Source organism: Polypterus senegalus, chromosome 2 (assembly GCF_016835505.1).
Source record: "Polypterus senegalus isolate Bchr_013 chromosome 2, ASM1683550v1, whole genome shotgun sequence".
NCBI lineage: Eukaryota > Metazoa > Chordata > Cladistia > Polypteriformes > Polypteridae > Polypterus > Polypterus senegalus.
Genome location: NC_053155.1, coordinates 129,839,175 through 129,860,446, shown reverse-complemented (window position 1 = coordinate 129,860,446; position 21,272 = coordinate 129,839,175).

Genomic DNA, 21,272 nt, shown 5'->3' with positions numbered 1-21,272 from the left:
AAAGCTCACATTCACAAAATCGCACAGTGCCGGAAATAAAAAGAAGTCACATATCAAAGTCGCCGTGAAAAGCCGAGTTGTAAGCCCACTGTCTGAGTGTCATATGAAAGCTTATTAGGGTACAGAGAAAAAAGGCACACAGTGAGGAAAAAGCACAAAATGTCAACTTCAATCTCGACATTTCCACTTTAATCACGTAGTTTATTTTGTCATTAAAGTAGAACATCATAAACTTCATTGTTTAAAAAAATCGTTTAATTAACCAGTTTCTCAAATCACATCGTAATTAAAGTAGCACGTTAAATGCTTTGTTTTGTATTTGATCTTCTATGTGCTCTATGTGTGTGAATCACTACTTGCTTTTTAAACCGGCTCTCTTCCTCCAACTGGACACAGAATCCATTACATTTGTGATATTACAGCTCTCTGAATAACTAAAATACTGAGATGTATACGTGATATCATTTTCATGATGATAGGAGTTAAAGCACGTTATTAAACATGTGTTTCACTTGATGAAATAATTTATTGCAGCAGTACAATCAGGGGCGGCTCTAGGCTTGTGGTGGCACTGGGCAGAGGAAGAATCGGTGGCTCCTTAGCCGCCCGTCAGTAAGGTAGCTTATGCACAACGTACGTTGCGGACACTGCATAGCCGCCTTGTGCTCATGACACAAGCATTTAACTTTTGCCGAAATTTGTCGCTGTGTTTTTAGCTGTGTTGTTATTTTCTCTTTCTGTTTTATATTCAATATATATTGGCGTAGCCGTCAGTGCTTTTCTTTCCCCAAGTAACCGATCGCCATACAATCAGCTCTGTAACAGACGTTAAGCCATCTGTAAGCTTAGCGCCGATTCTTCAAAAAGTTTAAAGAACATTGAAATATCTTCGTAGTACATGCTTAATTATTCTATCCTTAACGACACACCCAGTGAAGAGTATAGATTATTTAAATGAAGTTAAAGTTTTATCTGTATAATTTAATAAACATATTTTGCTGAATTTCACCTTATAAATGATATCGTTTCTGTTTCTGAACCGCAAGGTCCGTACAGGAAAGACTTTAAAACGTTTTGCAGTGGCTGAGACAGCGTGTCCTTGAAGCTGTATACCGATAATTCCCTTTCCGATCAGCTGCTGCTGTGATTCACACTTAGATACAGTGATATAAATACTCTGAGTGGTGCAGTGAGAGAAATATTGAAAAAGATGATCCGCTGTGGCAACTCCTAACAAGAGGAGCTGAAAGAAGAAGAAGAAGAAGAAGTGAGAGTAACAACGCTAAAGCAGTTATGGTATTTGGAATACTATGGCTGTTCCCTCTACCATTATATTGTTACAAGTTAATTACAATTAGATGCATTACACTAATAAACAATATGCGGTTAGTTTCGGTGTATTTATAAAGCAGGAAAATAAGGTGTAACCACAAAGGAACAGTAGCACTGCTTTGACGCTGGGTGCCGCCAGTCTGCAAAACCGAGCGGAGAACTTGCGTACGATAAGGTATGAGGTACCGTGGAAAAGTGCGTGGATTTACGGCAAGTGTAGGTTTTATACATCGCGATTTGAACGTGGAAAAGTTCTTACGCAACGTTTCTGTGCGTACGCACCGTTTATACATGAGGCCCTTGGTCTCTCGATCCAGCAGTTTCCGGCTCAGATACGTGATGGGGTGTTCAACACCATTGACACTTTGGCTCAACATGGCACCGAGGCCTATGTCCAAAGCGTCCGTCTGGAGAATGAACGGGAGAGACAAATTAGGAGCGATCAACACTGGTGTTGAAGTAAGAGCCTGTTTTAAGTCACAGAACGCAGCTTCCGTCTTGTCAGTCCATACCACGTTGGAGCTCTTCATCAAATCAGTCAAGGGCGCTGCTCTCTCAGAAAACCAAGGTACAAACCGGCTGTAGTACCCGGCTAATCCGAGAAATGCTTGGACTTGCCGCTTGGTTCGAGGACGGGACCATTTTAAAATGGCATCAACTTTTGAACACTGTGGCTTCATGGTGCCCCGACCCACCAGGTAGCCCAAATATTTAGCTTCTTTCAGTCCAAAGAAACATTTCTTTGGATTGATTCGGAGCCCAGTTTTTCCAAGTTTTCGCAACACCGCTCTGACCTGCTGTACGTGTTCCTTCCATGTGCTGGAATAGATGACAACGTCATCCAGATAGGCAGCACTATATGCATTATGGGGACAAAGCACTTTGTCCACTAGACGTTGGAAAGTCGCAGGAGCCCCTTGTAACCTGAATGGAAGGACACAATACTGCCAGTGTCCACTAGGGGTGCTAAATGCCGTCTTCACCTTTGCGGAATCTGTTAAAGGAATCTGCCAGTACCCTTTTGTCATGTCAAGTGTGGTCAAGAATCTTGCTTGGCCCAGCCTTTCGAGGAAATCGTCCACGCGAGGCATGGGATAAGCATCAAATTGGGAGACTTGGTTAAGCCGACGGAAGTCATTGTAAAACCTCCAACTGCCATCTGACTTATTAACCAAAATGATTGGACTGGACCAGGGACTAAAACTTTCCTCTATCACTCCCATTTCCAGCATTCGCTTGATTTCCAGCTCCACTTCTACTTTCTTTGCCTCCAGGAGTCTATAGGGGTGCTCTCGGACGATAACTCCAGGCTCGATCATTATGTCATGCACAATCAGAGAGGTCCTTCCAGGTTTCTCACTTACCACCTCTGGAATGGACAAGATAGCTGGCTCCAGCACCCATATCTGTCTGAAAGTTAATTCCTCACCAAAATTAAGGTTGTCTATTAGAGCAAAGAATGAGTGTGGCTGAACGGAGGAGGGATCGAGATCCCTGTCCTTCCATGGCTTCAGCAAGTTTACATGATAAATCCGCTCGCTTGGTTGACGATTAGGTTGTTTCACCAAATAGTCGACAAGTCCTTTCATCTCCTTAATTTCATAAGGACCTTGCCAATGGGCGAGTAATTTGGAATGGGAGGTGGGAACCAACACCATGACACGATCCCTCGGATGGAATTCTCAGAGTGTTGTGCCACAATCATAATAACGGGCCTGTGCTGCTTGCGCCTCTTCCATATGACTTTTTAGAATAGGCCGAATTTTTCCAAATCTATCATGTAATTGTGCGATATATTCCAATATATTTGTAAAGGGAACAGCTCTCCTTCCCAACCTTCTTTCAAAATATCTAATATACTCCAGGGTTGTTGACCGTATAATAATTCAAAAGGTGAGAACCCCGTAGAGCCTTGTGGGACTTCCCGGTATGCAAATAAAACGAGTGGGAGGAGTTGATCCCAATTCCTCCCATCCCTGCTGACCACCTTGTGAAGCATCTGCTTGAGAGTCTGGTTAAACCTATCTACTTGACTGTCGGTTTGAGGATGATACACCGCGGTCTTTAAGTGCTTTAGTTTCAGTAAATTGGCCATTTCCCTGAACATTTCTGAGGTAAAAGGCATCCCTTGGTCCATTAGGACTTCTTTAGGGATTGCGGCTCATGCAAAGACCCCTACTAGTTCCCATGTGATTGCTTTGGATGTAGCTGAGCGCAAAGGAACAACTTCCAGGTATCGGTTCGCATAATCCACAAGGACTAATATATATTTGTGTCCTCGGGCTGAGGGTTTTATGGGTCCCACTATATCGACCCCTATTCTTTCAAAGGGAACATCAATTAGGGGAAAGGGAACGAGAGGAGCACGGTCCTTCCTAGGAATTTGCCTTAATTGAAGTACAAAAATGGCGAACCTCCTCATTAATTCCTGACCAATAAAATCTGAGCTTGATCCGCTCTAAGGTTTTTTCGGTGCCTAAAAGGCCTCCAAGTAGGTGAGAATGTGCCAACTTACAAACCTGCCACCGCAATGTTCGTGGGATTAACAACAAGTTCCGGACCTCCTCCTCATGCTCGGCGACCCGATATAATAAGTCATTCTCTATAACGAAGTGAGGTCCTTGTGGCATGGACTGATGCGTGCATTGGCCATTAATGAGAGCAACTGCGTTTTTTGCAAATTTAAGGGAGTCATCATTACATTGCTCCCTTTTAAAACAAGCCGGTGTTTCTCTAAATTGAAAATGAATTTGGGAGAGAGGATCCGGGCTGACCTCAAGGGGCGGAGATTCGTCCCAAACCATCGAGGCGTGTGTGGATGATATTTCCGCCTGTGATGGTCCCGGCGTCTCTCCATCCCCCAACAGGCTTCCGTACCTCTCTCGGCCGACTGAGTACACGGTGTGGAGACAGCTTCAGATGAATCATCCTCATCTATAACTAGGCCCAAGTGTGGATTGGGTGTAGTCTGTAGCTCACTGCATTAATTATTAGACCAGTCCCGCCCTAGAATTACTGGAAAAGGTGGATCGGGGATGACCGCTACAGGGAATTTTTTTATTGATCCTCCTTGAGAAATAAAAACTAGGGCGGATTTATAGGTACGGACTTCTCCGTGAATACATTTAATACTGGTCTTTACTTTCATCCATTGTTGCGGTAAGACATATCAGCGATCAACAATGGAAATGTTGCTGCCGGAGTCGAACAATACGTTGAGTTTGTAACCAATTCCGACTACTTGTTCCATATGTGAAACCATCAGGGGATTAGCAAGGGCACACAAACCGTCCTCGACCCCTCTCCTACATTCCGCCTCGCTCCCGGATAGGTTGTCCGCCAGGCTCCGGTGTATGTGGAAGAGGCCTATGGCGTAGGACATAATCTCTAGGGAATCCACTAGAGGACCGTTCTGCTCTCCCAGATTTCAAGGCTGGATTATGTTTTTTTATGAGCTGTATCAGCTCCCCCCCAATGGAATGGAATTCTCCCCAGACTAGCTGGGAAACGAGCTGGGGAAGTCCTTGTAAAAATATAAAGCAGGCTATTTGCTGTACTATTTGGAATGGGGTTAAATCAAATGCCCTTAGCCAAAATGACACCTGTTCCCAGAGGGCCATAGCTTGCCCCTGAACTGGTCCCTTAGGATCAAATTTCCATGTTTTTATTCTCCTTGCCTGCTGGTCTGGGGTTAACCCATTTTTAGCTTGGTCCATGGTCCCAATGGGCAGCTCAGCTCTCTCGTCTGAGAGAGCATAATAAGCCCTTTTTGTTTCATCCCCAGAAACCAGCCCACGTCTGTATGTCTCCCCTACGCTCTCCTTCTGGTAAGCTACTAGCCCAAGGTTGCACTTAAGGAGCGGAGCCTGCACTGAGTCTTTCCTGACCACCCGACGCACTCCCCACCCAGAAACTCGGCCCCGATACTTTCCTACCTGGCTGAAGTTTAGGTCCTGTCCCGGTTTCTTCTGAGACAACATCCTTCCGGTTATGCCACTGTGATATAAACACAGACCAGACATCATAAAAAGGTTTGGGGCAGCCACCCGTATAATATCCCTAGCTGCATAAGGTTTGTAGAATTGAACAGAGATGTTCACAACACTGAGTCCAAAACAAACTGATTCCATGGTGGTAAAATGGCGGCTTTAAAGGCCCATACAGGAAGTGACGTCATCTAAGGGGCGTGTCCCGGAAGTGACGTCGTCTGGACCGGCAGTGACACCATTGGAGGGGCGGGACCCAGAAGTGACATCATCGATGAGGCGGGACACAGAAGTGACGTCATCTAAGGTACCGGATCCTGGTAGGACTTCTCGGGAAAGGTCTGCAGGGAACTGAGAAAGAGAGTAAGTGCATCCCGCCCTCCCCTGGTTGGATGTGGTATTGACATTACTTAAGCCCTTCAGCTGTCTCCTACTCACATGTGTGGGACAACTGGTACAGGAGATGTATGAGGGAAGTGTGACAGTGGTGAGGTCTGTGGTAGGAGTGACAGATTTGTTCAAGGTGGAGGTGGGATTACATCAGGAATTGGCAAGAGGAGAGATACTGGGTATACTGGGAGAAAGATGCTAAGGATAGAGTTGCCAGGCAAGAGGAAAAGAGGAAGGCCTAAGAGAAGGATTATGGATGTGGTGAGAGAGGACATACAGGTGATGGGTGTAACAGAACAAGATGCAGAGGACAGAAAGATATGGAAACAGATGATCCACTGTGGCAACCCCTAACAAGAGCAGACAAAAGACAAAGAAGAAAACTGTTGTTGTAGTGTATAGAACACCAGACTTGTGTTTGTAAGTTTTACAAGAACACAATTAAAAAATGAACATTCTATAAAAATAAGCATTTTTGCATTTACAAATGAAGGATATTTTCAACCAAATAAAGTTTCTACTTTTTTAGTATATTTAATGTTGCAGTATTTAAAAATACATTATCATTAAAATTAATCTGTTAGTGTGGATTCGTTACAAAATGGGTAAACATTCAAAGCTACAAAATTAAAATACCAAAAAAAATGTTAAAAAGGTACAGTATGTTCCATGAAGCTAAAATCATTAGTTATTGAAAATACCAACTGTAAGTTAGTAAACATCCAACATTCAACAGCACAGAGACATTCATAATAATAATTTGATATCTGGAAAAAGAAATGCCATACTTCAAGACCTTTTAGGATCAATGGTGTGCTCTTTTCCATGAAAATGTTATTCAAGTGACAGACTTAGTTGTACATATAGCTTTTAGACCACTAGTATAAATAATGTCTAGGAATAAATCATGATGATATGTGCAGATATTTTGTCTAATAATAATAATAATATGATGTTTCAAAATGAATGTGTGTTATGTAGCCAAATTATTCTTTAAAGTAATGAGTAATGTAACGCAAAATATATCTTATTGAAGAAAAAATACCTGCATTATTAATATTTTAGCAGCACTGTGTATAAGGCAAGAAGCACACGCACCAGGTCAGTCCTTTGCAGGACTCAATCACACAGTCAGTCAAGCACAAAACAGTGTGCTGTGTACAATCTGGTAATAGAAACCTATAAACAAAACATCATTTTGGATAAACGTATTTATAAAACACAAGAAAATTTGTCAGCTGCATCATACATATTTTCTGATTCACGGTGGCCAGTGTCTGTGCAGATTAATGATGTTGGAGCATTTTGCCAAAGGACAACTCCAAAAGATTAAATGCGGAAATTTGAGAAATTAGGTTTCTGCCTTAATCAGGTTATTCACTTTAGCCTGATTATGTGTGTGCATGTTAGTGCACTGTATGAGAGATAGAGGTCATACATTACCAAGCCAACTTGCACATCAAATGCATGACCATTTACAGTTTGCATAATTCTGCATTTTTTGTTTGCATCTGGCATGTAGTGTTGGCAATGCAGAGAATACTAGAAAGGCATATTTTTTTATATTTTTGTGTTTTTTTTCTGGGTATCATGACATTTGGTAATCAAATGAGGTTTTTTTAAAGTTTCTGGGAAACTGTGTAAAGGCATTTATCCTAACCAAGGTTGTTATCAGGGACAAAAAATAATGTTCTATAGGCTTCCCAAATGTCACAGATGCAATAGACAGCACTCATGTGTGAACAGCAGCACCGCCAGGCCCACAAAAGACTGACAGTTTAAAATACAAATCATTCAATAGCATTAGTGTACAGATAAGACATTTTAGTGTACGTTCCCTCCAGTACTGTGCCATCGGCTATCTCTGTTTTAGGAAATATTCCTCAGCAAAAGTGAGGTTTGAAGTTGGGGACTCCGCACCAGTGACATAAGTTGCACATTTCTTTTTATTTGCTAAAGCACAGTATATGTTGGCATATACGTGTGCTGTATATCCTAGTCATGTTCTTCTATTAAATTTTACTTACTGCCAACTGCGCTTGACACCATTCATGTTGCTAATGAAATGTAATGTTGACTAATATTAAATCGGCCTAGGATTCTCATCCTTGGACTCCAAGGATGAACAATTTTTCTGTAATCATAAAGCATACAGAACAAAGTTACTCTTTAGAATGCCGTAGAGTGGGTGGTCGGCCACTTGGCCTAGCTCTCCACAACTCTGACTGGGTTAGACTTTGACTATGACTTGGTGTTATTTTCTCCAGGGTAGCTAGTTTCTGCAGTTTCAATGGGCCATATCTTCAAAATAATATTAGTGAACATATGCTGGTATGATTCTTTTGTGCTAATCAGTTTGGAGTTACTTTGTTTACTGTGTATTTAAACTATTTATGTTTTTATATGTGTGCATTTTGTGATTCGTAAAATTTCTGATTGCATTTTACCGGTGAACATTTTACAGCAGCACTCTGCGCCTGCATTTGTAAAGAGTGCTATACAAAAATAAATTGATTTCACTTAACCACTCCAGTTTATAGAGTTAGTAAAATTCTGATGACGGCTGCTCACATAGATTTCTATAATTGTCTTTAAGGTCCTGTGAACTCTCCCTTTTAAGATGGTCTATAAATGGTATATTGCTGTTTTTTGTTTAAGATAATGCAGCATAAAAACTGTGTATCAAAGACCTTGGGGACTGTTCGGTGATCTGTGATTATTTGCTCTGGTGCCCCTCAGCAGAATAAAATTGTGTAATCAGAGGTCAATCAGTAATGGCCATTTATGGGAATAATTGCCAATGACCATCCAAAGTGTTAGCTTGTTGTTAGACAACAATAGAAACGCTGTGAGATCACTGACTAATGTCTCCCTGGGCATTGATAGATTGTAGTAATCTTGATTTTTTATCAAGTGTGCTTTTATATTATTCGCTGATTTTGAAAGTATGCATGTAGTCTCAGACATCCTTCCTTATTTAAGCCTTCTTTGTGACTTTGAGGATGGTTATCAAATGTCTTTATTTGCCTGAGGTGTCCACCATCAACACTATAATGAGAGCTGAGGAGGAATAATGAATGTTTTGCAAGTGAATTATTAGTGACTTTTAAGGGGCCCTAAAGTATTGTGCATAATATAATAAAATGTGAAATCCTTCAAAGTGCATTTGGCAAAACACTATTGCTTTGTATTACTTTATAATCCTGCATGTGCTGGTTGCTTGAGCTTTTGATATTTTCTGCATATATAAACTGGAAAGACAAATCATTAGTTTTGGGCCTTTGCCATGCACATTTGTCCCTATATGATTTTCAAACGTGATAAGGCATCAGAAAAAATAACAAGTAAAAAAAAGTATTTCTTTAAAGTTAATAATCTCATCTTGTTTATTAAATATTTTTAACTATGATGGACGGCAGGTCATTGTGGTGCTTAACTATTAATTATAATGTTTGAGAAATGCTGAGTCATTATAATTTGCAGATAATGCAGCCGTGAGGTTGTTCTGAGTGTAACGAAAATCCAGAATAAATGTTTTTTCACTGTTATGCATAGCGTGTCATTAAGCCACAACTAAGGAGCTTTTTCCCGTTTTCATTAATTTCTACTTGTTATTTTGAATAGATATTTTACTTTTTACGGCCATGAACATTATGTAACTTACTCGCTATAATTTCAAAGAGTGCAACAAGTAAGCTGTTTTGACTGAGGTTTGAGCAAGCACAAGCCACTGCAATGCTTACAGCTCTGCCAGCATTTCCTTCTTTTGTAGCTGTCGGATGAGTACATGATGAAAATTTACAAAAAATACAAGTTGATGCAACAGTCTTCAAGCAGATCAATGCTGAAGTAATAGTGAAGCGGTCTCTAAATACTTTAAATGACATCTTTAAATGACATCTAGGAAATAGTGCCATTCTTTAATAGCCCAAACAAAGACTAAGCATTACATTGGGTAAATTGTTCCTGCACTGCACAAAATGCTCAAGGCAAATGGAATTACACTGTACTTGAATTTCTCATACAAGAAATTGTCAATACTGAATGAAACAGCAAAAAACTCTTCTGACATTGTTTAAACCAGGAGTCTCCAACTCCAGTCCTGGAGAGCTACTGTGGCTGCAGGTTTTCATTCTAACCCTTTTCTTAATAAGTGACCAGATTTTGTTGCTAATTAATTGTCTTAATTTTAATTGATATACAACTTAACACTCAGGCCCCTTAATTATTTCTTTTTTCCTTAATTAGCAGCCAAACAATATTAAGACACAAAATGAACTGACACATAAACAACATCCTGAGTCCATCATGCAATAACTGAAAATAAAGATAGGTGAAGGCCTCAGTAATGTTGATCTGCTCAGGTCCACAAAACATTTTGACAGCGCTCTTAAAATAGAAAATCAACAGTTTTGGAAATGTCTGCCATGGTAGAATAAGCGCCATGGAATTAAATAACAGGTTTAATTAGCAATGAGAATTGGCTTCAATTTAAGAAACTGAATGAAGTTGGTTGGATTTTGAGGCCCCAGCTTAGTTGGTCATCTGTTTGCTCACTTCACATGAAATTTATGTTTAGGTGCAGTTTAAGGAAAAAAGAATCAATTCAGCTATCACAGTCTTAAGAAAAGTCCATTAAAATAAAGGGAAAGAGTTAATTAGCAGTAAAAACTGGTCACTAATTAAAAAAGGATTAGCATGAAAACCTGCAGCCACAGTAGCTCTCCAGGACTGGAGATGGAGACCCCTGGTTTAAACAGTAACTACACCCTGAGAGTAAGATGAATTTCTCTTTTGACACAGACACACCATTAATATTGACTCACTAGCTAATGACTTCTTGCCTACTACGCCATGCCCTTTCAAACATTGTAGCTGGCAAGATAAAGCTCTCTAATTACCTACTCACACATACACCTACTCTCACTGATTCATAGAACTTCCTTCGCATTGGTGTAAATTTTGCACAATTTTTTAAACAAAGGATTTCATTTATATTAAAATCTAACATCACAAATTTTGTGGAGATTTCAGTGCCTAGGGAAACTATTCACTCACTGTATTGATATACAATTTTGAATCTCCGTGGATTTAAGTTGGCATTTTGATGCTGATCCAGAGAATAAAATATTTTTTAATTTAAAAGTGAAACAGATCTTTCAAATACACCAGTGTTTCTTAACCTTTAAGTATTTGTGACACGAGTTTTCATAACAGTTTTAATCGCACCCACCCTAACACTTTTTTGAAATGTAGATGTGTATTTTATTATACCTACTTAACTTTTATCGACATTTATCTAACTATATATTTATTGTTCTAGTATCAGAATGTAGTTTAAGTTAATTTGTTTTGGTCCCAACAGATGTTTTTTTCATATTTTTGATTCTTGTTTTCTTTTTTTACATCTTCGCGCCCCCTTTTTTGTTACTTCGTGCCCCACCTAGGGGGGCCCGCCCCACAGGTTGAGAACCACTGAGATACACCTTTTGCAGCCATGACAGTAATGAATTTGTGTGGACAGGTCTCTATTAGCTTTGTACATTTCAACGCAAGAATTTTGTCTTCGTTCTTCTTTGCAAAACTGCTCAAGCTCTGTCAGGTTGCATGGGCATCATGAGTGAATATTTTTCAGGTCTAGTCACAAAATCTTGATTGGACTGAGATATTGTCTCTGACCACTGTAGGACATTAACTTTGTTGTTTTAAGCCATTCCTGTGAAGCTTTATGCTTGGAATCTTTGTCTTGCTACTGTACAAATCTACTTCTGAGGTGCAGGGTTCTTGTAGACTGCATTAGATTTTCCTCCAGGATTACTCCATATTTTGCTGCATTTGTTTTACCCTCAACCCTCACAGGTTTTTTAGGGCCTGGTGTAGAGAAGCATCCCCACAGTATGATGCTACCACTACCATGAGATAGAGTGAGGAAGGTGTGTTTTTGAAAATGTGCAGTGTTTGGCCTTTGTTAAAAAACAGAAGTGGTTAGTAACGAGTTACATTTACTCTCTTTCATTTACTTGATTAACTTTTTTAAAAAATTGCACTTCTAAGATTAGTTTTACTGCACCATACTTTTTACTTTTACTTGAGTACATTTGTGAAGAAGAAACGCTACTCTTACTCCGCTACATTGGGCAACAGTCAAATCGTTACTTTTTATCCATTAGATGCACTATTTTTTTGCTAGATAGAAGCTGCCAGTGGATCTACTACATGCCTGTTCACCAATCAGACATAGCAATAATAATCACAAGACTCCGTTTCACCAATCAGACGTAGCAACAATAATCACAAGATTCCGTTTCACCAATCAGACATTGCAACAATAATCACATGGCTCCGTTTCACAAATCAGATGTAGCCATGCAGTCTCATGACCACACACAAACTGTGGCGGAATAGCGGCACAATCTCCTCACAGACAGCGGACAGGGAAAGAAAGAATACAAGTGGAACCTCGGTTTGCGAGCATAATTCGTTTCAGAAACATGCTCACAATCCAAAGCACTCGTATATCAAAGCGAATTTCCCCATAAGAAATAATGTAAACTCAGATGATTTGTTCCACAACCCAAAACTATTCATATAAAAATGATTCATACAAAATATAAAGTAAAAATACATAAAACAAATTAACCTGCAATTTACCTTTGAAAAGAATCATGGCTGGTGTGAGTGAGTTTCCAAACTCTTGTGGGATTTCACCCAACGGGACGACACGCGGAAGAGCGTCCTGAAGCAACCGCAGTTACCCAGCGCTGTAGCAGTTCGCCATAAAACCAAATCGAAAAAGATCACGGTCATGCTATAAGCACCTGGTGTTGATGGGTAATACAAGGAACAAGGAACATTATAAATGTACAGGGCACAGTATTACTTGGCCACTAACCTGGGCATGACCCTGCCTGACTGCTGTGTCTGCGTATAGGAGAGTGGCAGATCCTGCTACAATAAATAACCACGCTGTTCCTGTTTCAAGCTGAATAAAGATGGTGTCGCTAAAGTATTGAGGCTGAGCTTCGTGTTTTGGGGTGCAAGACAGGAACTCACATGTCACAGCACACACACGTGGTCACAATTCTGTAGTAAGCAGTATACGCTCATACGGATGTTGACTATATGAGTGAGGCACACCGACTGACGATTGCCCACAATTCCGCAGCGAGAGAGAGAAGAACCATCAGCTCAGTTGTGATCACGTGACGCTCATCAGACAAAGCGTATATGGACTACTTGTATTGCAAGACCTCGCTCATTTATCAAGTCAAAATGTATTAAAAATTTTAGCTTGTCTTGCAAAACACTCGCAAACCAAGTTACTCGCAATCCAAGGTTCCACTTGTACATGAAAAATGAGAGCCAACTCCTGCTGAAGCTTAACCATCACTTCACTGAGTGTAGAACACGCATGTTTTAAACCAAACATGCACAGACACAGAAAATCAAGGTAAAGTGAGACTTGCTTGGGGTGTTCTCTTGTCTTCATTGTGTAGGTCAGACCAAAATCCTAACTCATCCTAAGTTGGACATTTCAGTATACTGAAATGAATCAATATCTCCGACAGGTGATCTCTATTTAACTAATTATGTGACTTCTAAAATAAAGTTGGCTGCACTGGTGATGATTTAGGTGTGTCATAGTGAAGGGGGTGGATACTTATGAGATCAATTATTTTGTGTTTTATATTTGTAGTTAAGTTAGACCGCTTTGCAGAGATCTGTTTTCAATTTGACATTAAAGGGTCTTTTTCCATTGATTAATGTCAAAAATACTGAATTAACACAACTGTGAATCAATGATGAATAACGATAAAATGTGAAAACCTCCGAAGGGTGAATACTTTTATCAGCTCACGAATTCCAATTCATGGTTAGGTAGACTGGAGCTAATCCCAGTGAGATTAACAAAGCAGAAGTACATCTCTTCATCACAGGGTTTCCCTACATGTACTGTACATTGCACACTGATATGGGGCTAATTTAGTGTCACCAGGTAACTTCATGTGTGAAGACAAGAAAGTACCTCCTGGAACAAATCTGAGACAGACATGGGAAGAAACTAAGGATAAACAGCATACAGGTCAGCATATGAACCTAGGAAAAGAATATTGAAACAAGAGAAAATAATTAAATTGACAAAATGTGGGATCTTCAGTCATTTTTTTCATTTGAATTACAAATAAGATACCTATTTTTCACCCTTTGGAAAGTCTGCCTAGTTTATTTCAGTGTCTGAATAATTACTTTATTTTCAGTTCAGGACCAACTTGATACTGAAAAATAGGGTCACTAGGTCAGGGGTCAGAGGGCACCGATATTGGATGTGCATACTTAGAAGGTGGAGGTTGCCCTCTGGTGGCCAGTATCCTAACGGTGAAACACATTGTCAATGTCAATAGCACAACTATGAAAGCAGCCCTTAGACAGCATAGGCTAAGCATTAAAAAGTGATGCTAAGCCAGCATAACAAGTAGTCTCTGTTTTGCTTTTTTCAGAATGTGTATGTTGAAAGGATTTTGACTTACTCTTCCAAAACCCTGGAGAAAGTTATTCTGAACCTTGATGCTCATACTCCATTATCCATATAGCGCTAAGGACAACTATTACAACATCCAATCTCTATTATTTTGACCTACATCTACACATAATTGCTTTTAGCTGCTTGAAAATTTGTGTAAATAATTATGTGCATGAAATTAATTATCCAATACAAACTTTCCATAATTGATAGTATTTGTGTTTATCATAAATTGTTAAGGATCAAGAAGGAGTGTAACAGAAGGACAATGTGCAAGGCATAAAAGAAATAAAACGAATGAAATAAAGGTGTTTTCTTCACAAAATATGACTAAATATGTTTTCATGTTCCAACCCACAAAAAAAGGAATGGTCTTTCTCCAGTTTAGAACATTTTTAAATTCTGTTTTTAGAAATTACAGCATTGCTGTCAGTCACACTGTAACTAAACATGCTGAGGGATTTTGGTTAAAAAAATGTAAAGTTTAATGCACATCCAACACAATTTTTTTTTTTAATGGTCTAACACATTTAACACTGATGATTTTGATTTCGGCGACCGGTTTACGCCCCTCATCAGTCTTTTTTTTTTAATTGTTAGTCTAATTTGCTTGTTGCATTGTCTATGCTCCATTAGTCTTTATGATTTGAATGGTCATGTGGGATCTTCACTTGTTTTGTAAATTTGTAATATGTTCGAGGTTGTTTGTAGAAAAATGTGTAATTACACATGAATCAATATAAGGCACCCAGCTGCCTAGACTTCCTTACCATCCTATATTGGTTCTGAAGAAATCTAATTATCTTACAGCAGTTTGGCACATTGGTAATTTAGGTATTTTGGTTCATCTTTTAATTTTGTCCTTGCCTTAGCCACACAGTGCTGGTCAAAGCCCATTTGGAGCCCTGGGCAGCAGAGTAGAAAGTGCTCTACAGTGTGCATAGTAAGCAGTCTGTACTGTTAGACTTAGATGTTTTGGAGTGGGGGGTCTGTCTCCCCTCGGTGTACAGAGCGTGCGCCCCTTCAGCAACGCAAAGATACCCCTCTGTGTACATACCATAGAATTTACAGAGCACACACCCCTTAGCTTTCATAAATGGTGCCTCTCAGGTGAAAGTGTGCAGACAACCGGTTCCCTGTTAGTGTTCGCAACATGTGCCCCTTCAGTTACATAAATGGCGCACCTCTGTGTACATACCACGTGCTTTACAGAGTGCATGCCCTTCAACTTTCCTATTTTTTTTTGCTCCATGCCACCCCTGGTAAGATGACACAATTAGCAGCTGCCCATTTTGCCCATGCCTAAATCTGCCAATGCAACCATACATTAAAGGCCAGCCATTATAGTGTCACTATTTACACTGTTTTTAGCTCAGTCTTACCCACTGTAATGCTTGCACAGGGCAACAGCAGTTTAGAGAGAAAGAATGGAATGAGAAGGTGGCATTAACAAATCAGAATTCAAGCAGTACTCGTGACCAGGAAGACAAATGTTATGATTTAGTATTTTGTTAAAATATTACTTTTTCAATTACAACAATTTGAAAAAGTAGAAGTTATTTATTGTTTCGTTTCAACACCATTTTGTTTGACCTTGGAGTCCACCATTTTGTGCACTTTTGTTGCAGTAGTTGATATGGTGTTGCTTTGTGTGACTTCTTGGGTCTCGCTGCATGTGTCAGTCGAGGTCAGCTCCATACATTTCCTGGTACCTGAGATTGGATATAAACTTTGTTAGTGTGTGATTCTTCAAGTGAAACTTTACCCTGGTTAATTCATTTGCTTATGGAATTCAGGTTTTTGAATTCTGAGTATCATTTCAACTCTTGATGATAGATGATTTAGAATTTTTCTTATGTTTTTGACTTGATTTTTGAACTTCATTTCATCTCCTGATCATCTTCAATAAAAGTTCTCATCGCAAATGGAACAATTATAAGAGAGTGTGTATTTACAGATGATATAATGACTGCCTCATTAGACGATTTAAATTTCCAAGAGCTATCCTCTTGGAGCTGTGTGCAGTTAGAGTGCTAGGATGTATACCTGATATCATTTCTATGATGAAATGCATTAAAATATGTATATTACATTTTACAGATAAATTGTACATTTAATTTAAATAATGCATACTGTTAATAATTAAACATGTGGGGGGCATGGTGGTGCGGTGAAAACTCTGATATCTCGCAGTAATTGTGTCACATCCCAGGATGTCCCCAGCCTGGAGTTTGTATGTTTTCCTGGTGGGTTTCCTCAGCTTGTTTCAATTTTCTTATAAAAAACTGCAGGTTAGGGGATTTGGTGATGCTAAATTGATGCTACTAGTGTATGTGTATACTCGTATTCACCCTGCAAAGAGCGGGCGCTCCGTCCAGGGATTATTCCTACCTTGTGCCCAATGCATGCCAGGACTAGTACAACCCTGGATGGATGGATGGACAGATGGATGGATGAATGGATGGATGGAATAATTAAACATGTATAATGAAGATTTTTCAATATTTCTTTAAAGTTTTGCAGAATCAACGATCTAAGCTTACAGCTGGTTTTACATTTATTATGCAAGCTTATTGTGTGGTAATTGGTTACGTGGAGAAAGAAAACAGAAAAACAGGAATTGGTGGTTGGAATGTTTGACAAACACAGTCCTGCTGCAATAAATTATTCCATCCAGAGTCACACTTGTCCCAGCAAGCATCTTGAGGGAAGCAGGAACAGTCCCTAAATGGGGTGCCAGCACATCACTACTACTATACCACTGTGCCCCCACATGTTTAATACATACTTTAAGGCATTTCATCATGAAAATATATATATCTTGGTATTCTAAAACATTCAGAGAGCTGTAACATAATGAATGTAATGTATTCTGGGTGGCGATCACTGCCTGCATGTTCCTGTTGGCATTTAAGCCCGTTTAAGAAACACATAGCAATTAACAACTAGGTCAGGAAACACTCAGAATACAAAGCATTTAACATGCTACTTTAATTATGATGGGTTTTTCGAGAAACTGTATTTATTTAAACATCGATTTTAGTTTTGTCCATACACCATATTTTTGTGTGAATTCTATGTACACCGTTATACATGAGGCCCCTGGTCATCAAGCCTAGCAACAGTATCCCAGAACTGTGGTTCCCATAAGAAAAACAAAATAGCTATGTGGTAAAAACAAAAAACAAATATTACCAATAGATTTCTCGACCTTCAAAACCCAACGGACTGTACTTAATTTATAAATTCCAAGGAACTGTTTAAAAAAAATCTTAAAATCATAAGCTTGATCACAGCTTTCACGATATTTCACCAAAGAAACTGAATGTGTGCAGATGATTTCTTCTTCCTAGAAGCCTATTATTTTAAATCAAAGTGGCTTTAGGAAGGCACCTGCTTTATCCAGAACAAATACCACCTTGAAAAAAGGTACCACTTTGTTCATTTTCTTAGCTTTTGCTCCCCTGTGTCCAATGAAGATTACCAGCTACATCCGAGTATTCTACCTAACTGTGACTATACTGTATGAACAGAATAAACAGATAAAATACAATTAAACAAAAATCTCACCTGTTTAGGTTCTATCTCTAACAGTGTGGCATCTCATCTTCTTCTTCTTCTTCTTCCTCTTCATGTTTTCCCACTTCTATGTGGGGTTGATGTGCTTAATCAACTCTCACCAAACAGATCAGTCCTGCACCTTCTCGCCAGTCAAGCCCTTTTCCTTCAGATCTTCTTATAGTTAATTCATCCACCTCCACTTTTCTCTTCCCTTGTACTTCAATTCCCATCACTCTTTTAGGCCCACATATTCATTGTCTTTCCTCATCACATGTTCATACCACTTCATCCTACTTTCCTGTACTTTCATAAACATCTCTCACACTTCTGTTGTACTGCTGATTATCTCATGTCTTATTCCATGCTTTTTTATAACTTCGTACATCCATTTCGGCATTCTCATTTTTGATACGTCCAGCTTCTTCTACTGTGCTCCCTTTACTGCCCATGTCTCAGTCCCATACATCATTTCTGGTCTTACTACTGTCTTAAAAATCTTACTTTTAACTTAACCTTTGCCTTAATTCTTTTAATCAAATAACACCCCTGAAACTTTCTTCAAATTGTTCCATCCAAACTGCACTCTATGGTTTATCTCTGCACTTACGTACAGTAGTTTTCCATCTTGGACTATCATTAGATATTTAAATTTATCCATCCTTTTCAATAGCTCTCCCTCTAGGCTAACTTCTGAATCTTGATCATCATTAAAACTCATATATTTTGTTTTTGTTCTATTTATCTTCAGTCCTCTATTTTCCAAAGCCCTTCATTATTCTTCCAACTTGCTCCCCGCTTCCTCTTTTCTAGTGCTACTCAGCACAACATCGTTGACAAAAAGCTTGCACCTTGGGGATGGTCTTTTATCTCACGACTCAACACTAACCCCAAAACCATGCCGTCTCCTCGTAACCTAATTTCTTGACTCACATTTCTGTTCAGCTTCCTGCCACTGTGAGTCTTTTACATCTACTTCCCACTCTTAATTCAGTGATCTCACTTTTACAAACAATATAATTTATAACGCAAGTGCCCCTATAGTTTATACTTGCAAAGCATGCTAAAGATTCAACCACAGAAAAGTGCATAGAAAATTAATTGCATTTGTTTATTTTTAATAATATGTCACTATTAAGGTATACTTTAAAAGTGTAGCTATCATTACAAAGTGTTCCACAAAATCATCAAGGACAAATCTGCATTACAAAAGCATTGCTTGTAACATCAATGGAACACAAGTAAAGTATATTTAAACAGTAAAGATAAATGTAACAAAATATGCAAAGGTTAATGTACAGTAGATGGAGATTAGGATAAGGCAGGAAATTTTTCAAAGCATTATAGGAATCTAGACAGTTTGAAAATGAGAATGTACATTTTAATTGCAACAGACAAGGCACACTCATAGGTATTCAGTGTGTGCTTGAAGTTCAAAAGTTCATCCATTTATTTCTAGAATCCACTTTCTTTTTGTTACAGAATCATAAGCAGTCTGAGACTATCCTGGCATCGCTGGGCACCAAGTATAAGTCAGACCTTGATGGGACATCAGCATTTAGCATCAGAGGAACCTCTCATGCACACACACATACTCAGTTGCACTAGGATACTTGACACTTACTGGCTAATCTAACATCTAGAATAAAAAATACGGGCAACCAAGTAGCTGATCAGATAATTCTGAATTCCTCCAAAAGATTGTACATCCTTGCTGAAAACTGTACAAATAAAGTTTTGTAAAGCTCTTGTAAATGTTTTAAATGACAACATTTTATTAATAAGAACTGGTTTTCCAGCATCTTGCTTGTGTTAGCATAACGCAGAGGTTCTATTAATCTATTATTACAGGAAAATCAAAACACTATAACTGCTTAAGAACAAGCAGCAATAATAATAATCAAAATAATAAGCAATAGAAATCTAATAAATCCATTTTAAAGAAATGAATATAAAAGTAGTAAATGAATCACAAAAGAGTCAAAGATACTGTGCCAGTAATGAAGGGGCTTGTTGGGTCTTGTTTCTACTGTATAACAAGGATGAAGAAAATTATTTAATGATATGGATTTAAGACCAAAACCAACATAGCATTTCCCGGCTGATAATAAATTAAAGGCATTTTTATTTATGTTAGTCGTTTTATTGTTTTGAATTGTTGCCACCTGTACATTGCATTACATTGAATGATTTATTGGAAAACAAGGGTTCAGTATGAAAGTATTGAATTTGGATAGCAATTTCCGGTGGTGAAGGCCGCATCTGAATAAGATATTTGAAGTTTAGAAAGAGTCAGTGATTTTACTGTTTAAATTACAATGTGAACAACTTTAAGTTAATTTGTGAGATGGCTGAAGAACTTCTTAATGGTTGGGCAGCTAAATATACAGTTGCAAATACGCTGACAACTACAAGTGTAAAATGAGACAACAGAACACATAAAAAAGAGTAGGGTGTCAGTGTGATAATTTGACTAATTGCCATTAACAAAGATGGGAATAAAGAAATTAATGAAAAATGGCACACTTTTTTCAGTAGTCATATTTGTCATCATGGGTGAGGTGTCAGAATTTATCTGGTGTGAAGGAAATGTATGATTAAAACATTCATGCATCATCTGCATAATAACAAAGATAACTGTTGAGAACGAAGCAAGATAAGCTGTATTGCCTTAAGAGTCCATCGAAGGCTGTGGGTATTTACTGAAGGACATAACTTCTAGCGTGAAACAATGTCTTAATGAAGAAAGGAGTGTTATGTTTCCTGTTAACTGTTTTTGATGAGCTCGGTCTGAAGGTTCCCTTATGAGAGAATACAGAAGACCTCCCTATAATCTTTCAGCAAAACAGAGTGATGCATTTTATTTTCCTCCTCACTGGTGTGGAAATGGAGAGGAACCAGTAGTGGAAGTCAAGGATGTTCTTCTGGGTTTGGTGTCCTCGAATGATGGCTGAAGAGGAGAACAGTTAAATGATGATGTTTCTACCTCTGCTGTGCTCTCTTGAAATCAGTCGCCATAACAGGAGTGCTAGACACACACTTTTGACAATGTGCTGCACTAAAGCAGAGATACTTAATTTTAAATATTTTGTAGATCACTGATATTTGCTAGACATCCATGTTTCGATTGTTTTAAAACTACCAATTTTTATAAAGTAGAGCTATAATACTGTGGCTAGCCAGTCCAGAAAAAAACATAATAAATAGCAAGGATAAATCCAAGAAAGTATGCTGTTGTCTGATGTTCACATTGTCAGAATAGCATAAATAATAATTTGAAAGGAGGGTTCTATGCCCAATAGTAAAAAAGAGTCAACCGGTACCCCTGTAATAGTGAGACAGTATAAAACTGGAGTGAAAGTAGATAAATACTAAGGCGTCTCCACTTACCACAGTTTGTAAGATCTAGTTGTGATAGTATAGTTGTGCGTATCTTATATACCTGTACATGTCAAAAAAGAATGTTGAGGGTTTAATTAAAAGCC